Below are 4025 nucleotides of genomic sequence, written 5' to 3' on the forward strand. Positions count from 1 at the left end.
GGCGCGCAAGTGGACGGGGCGCGGCGGCGGACATGTCCGGCACGGTGCGGACGCGTCCGGTGGCGGCGGGGCGATTTGATCTAGGGTTTGCACTGCGCGAAAATCCGGAGGGGATCACATATTTATAGGTAGAGGGAGTTAGGAGGCTTCAAATGGAGTGCGGTTTTCGGCCATGCGATCGTGATCGAACGGCGGAGAGCATGGAGGGGGTTTAGACGGGTTTTGGCCACTTTGGAGGGGTGTTGGGCTGCAAATAGAAAAGGGGGTTTCGGGTTACGCGGTTAACCGCTGGAGTATCAAACGACCTCCAAATGGCACGAAACTTGACAGGCGGTCTACCGGTGCTATACCAAGGCCGCTTGGCAAACCTCGATCCATTCCGAGAATGTTTAACACCCGCTCACAACGAGAGACAAAAGGGGAACGCCGGATGACATAGGAGCGCCGGATTGCAAAACGGACAACGGGGAAAATGCTCGGATGCATGAGACGAACACGTATGCAAAATGAGATGCACATGATGACATGATAAAATGCAACACGCAAGCAAATGACATGGCAAAGACGACGAATAACTGGCGGACACCTGGCGCATCAAATCCGGGGCGTTACAACACTCCTCCACTAACAAGAGATCTCGTCCCGAGATCTTAGGACCGAGACGGAAGGAAAAAAGGAAGAGGTGAAACAAGAACTCAAGAGAAGAAGCAAAGAATCGAGAGCAGTCGAGAAGAAGAGAGGAACGACGAGAATGACGAGGATCAAAGCTCATGGAATCAGATAGACTATGAAACCACTCCGGTTAGAACGAGATAAGAAACGAATAAGACTGAAAGGATTTAGGTAGCACTCCGGCTGAAACATGGAGGAATAGAACAGGAACTTCACAAGATGGGATGGCACTTGACGAGATGAACAACGCAAAGCCTCCGGAAGAATTGAAAGAGAATGAAAAGAACTTAGAAGAAGGATTGAATAGAGTTGTTGAGAAAATCAACAACGAAAGAATAAGCTTGCTGTGGACTTATAGATAACATCTCAAAATTTTTGAGGTGATAACCGACCACAAACGGAAATGATTGGAAAGCTGAGAGGAACGAAGAAATGAAAAAAAACTCCACTTCAAAAGAAAACGGAGAATTAATTGCACTTCAAAATCAAGAAGGAAAGATACTAGAACTCCTTGAACAAGAATCTTGATGAACACTTGAGGAATGAATTAAATCCTGACGATCCACCGTGAAAAGCTCCGTTGACAAATGGATGATGAGATAGAATGAAGGATGAAAGAATAAGATGAGCCTTGCGATGATTTAGATGGAGGTTCCGACAAAATAGTCGAGGAAAATTTGAACTCCGGAAAAGAAAAGATGAAAACACCTGGAACTAAAATTTATTCCTCACGAACAAACTCCGAAGGAAGGGATTAATCACCTTGAGGAAATAAGAATAAGATTTATTGTATGCTTATCCTTCATCAAATTAAATTGATGACCAAAAATGGATTTTGAATACTACTTATTCTTGTTGGAAAAAGGATTGAGAAGGGATAGCACAAAACTTGAGAAAGTCCTCATGAACCACCGGTAGGATTGAAAGAACGAATGGATTGAAATGATAATCAAAGAAAAAGAATCTTGAACGAACCATCGTAAGAATTCGAAAATGACTGACGAAAGAGAGATAATCACCGAAAGAATTAGAAGAACAAATATGCTCGAGGGGATTAAGATGCAAAAGGACAAAGAGATCATAAGCTGATTGAAGAACACTTGAACGAAGCACCGGGATAATTGGATAACGGTAGCTGGAAAGATGGCCTTCGGTGAAAAGAAATGGGAAAACAACTCCTGACATACTCCGGATGGATGAGAAAAGGAATATCTGACAAATGGAATAATTTGAGAGGATAATATGAAGCTAGAACCATGAATCTTCAGGAGAACGGGCAAAATTTAGAGGACAAACTCTTCTTCGGTCTTCAAAAGACGACGGGAAACACCACCAAAATTACTGAGATACTCCGGGAGAATGAAAAGCGAAGAGGTTGAGCCAACAATGAAATGATTTGAAATCGATCTTGGAAAGGCATCTGACTGATGAAATTCATTCTTACGTCAGGCTTGAAAAGAATATAAGAATTACTCCGGAAGAATTAGAAGAGTCAGGTAAGATCCTGGGAAAAGACCTGTGGGTTAGGGCCCACTGAAGAGAAAACACCGTTGGCAAGGATTGTTGAAGAGATAGATGAAGCACCGGAACAATTGAAATATTTGAATGAGGTGATAACCTCGAATTTATTGGAACATAGACAAATCTCCTGAGATGTCTTCAACACTCCGGAAGGATTGAATGACGAGAGGCAAACGAGCAAGGAGAACACTTGAGCCGAGGAAAAGAATATGATCAACACCGAATACTTGAATTGAATCCACCGGAGAAGAAAAGAGATGAAGAATGGCGAACGAGACGAGGATTCACCGGTAGAAATAATTTACGAAAGACTGAAGAGGTTCCGCACGAATGAGATAGATGGTCGAGAGAGAGTCAGACTCCGGGAAGAAAAGGGTGGGAGGGCGGGAAAAACAAAGGCAACTCGGGAGGGGAAACGACGAATATCTTGAAGAGACAACACCGGTTGAAATCATTGGGGAAAGAAGGCAAAGACTTCGCACGAGTAGGATGGATACTCGATTACGGACTCCGGTTCCGAGAAGAAAAGGGGTGGGCGGGTGGGAAAAAAAACAACTGAGGAATTGAACTCAAAGATCAAGAGGCTCGAGTCAACTTGACGAGAAATGCACTGGATGAAAAGAGCTGAGAACCAACGATCGGAGAACCCACTGCGTGATCCTAAAGAAAGTTTGAACGGGAAGAGGAGTAATTCAAAACACCTACGTCAAGATTCCTTACCAGAGCGACGAAGGGGCAGAGGAGTAAAAAGAATTCCTACTCTCCGATATAACTAGACTCAGAAAATAGTTTTCTTCTAGACTCAACAACGGCCAAACTACACGATCAATCAAGGGGGCTCCTAGGGTCGGTCGAGGCTCTGATACCAACTTGTCAGTTTCAATATGCGGGTCTATCCTTGGTGGGACCTTCGAGTTCCTTTTGGATAGGGTCGCATATTGGGCGTGACAGGAGTAGCATTGTATCTACCGCGTTAATGACGACAAGTATTGGCCACATGGTGCAGCTGGATCTCGACGACGGATGTGTCTGGATGGACGACGCAGGGTGGTGGCGCCGTTTGGCCCCGTGGCGGCATGACGGCAGACCTGACAAAGTCGATGCATCAATACCTGCTCTGAAGATGGATCGGTGGAAGACGGCGGCGACGACCTATATATGAGAGTGCGTCGGATCGGTCTCCAGATTTAGATGTGAAGCTTAAGTGAGAGGTCTGGGTATTCGGCTCAGTATTTCTGCACCCCTTCATCAAGTGGTTAGGAGTAGCGACAGATGTTGCCAAGATGGCGGATTTAGACATATTGATGCAATACTTTGTAAGGTCTTCATGAATAATTAATAAAATGGTTGCATGCATCTCTAAAAAAATGATTTTTCTTGATGGCGGCATGCAGGCAGAGGCAGGGGGTCATCCTCTAAAAAAAATGAATTTTTCCTATGGAATCTTTTGAACTACATTTCATAGTAGGAAATCTAACATCCACTCCAACCTCTTCTTACAATTCCTTTGTCTTTCCTGTGGCATCAAACACTCCTTGCTAATCCTATAGGATTTAAGTGAATATGCCACTCCAATCCTATACTTTTCCTATTCCTGTATTTTCATAATCCTGTGAATCAAAATAGGCCCTAAACACCCCCCCTCCCCCCCCCCGTGTCGCCTTCGTCGTAGCAAACACGCTAAGCAGGGTTTAGGCCATGCCTGCATCCCAATTGCTTCCTAGAGATCTCAATGAAGTCGGCATCGTAACCGAATTGCGTGAGTGCAAAACCAAATTCAGGTAAATCTTCTGTCTTCACTGGAGAAGAATTCCGCCCATAGTAAACGACGG

At 44.6% G+C, this 4025-nt stretch overlaps 1 protein-coding gene across 1 annotated transcript in view; it reads left to right on the forward strand.

Moving 5' to 3' along the window:
- LOC119345900 (solute carrier family 35 member F2-like) overlaps window positions 1-4025 on the forward strand; it is a 20322-nt gene that overhangs the window by 13679 nt on the left and 2618 nt on the right. The window lies entirely within an intron of this gene.

The sequence above is a fragment of the Triticum dicoccoides genome, chromosome 1B (assembly GCF_002162155.2).
Source record: "Triticum dicoccoides isolate Atlit2015 ecotype Zavitan chromosome 1B, WEW_v2.0, whole genome shotgun sequence".
In the NCBI taxonomy this organism is placed as follows: Eukaryota; Viridiplantae; Streptophyta; class Magnoliopsida; order Poales; family Poaceae; genus Triticum; species Triticum dicoccoides.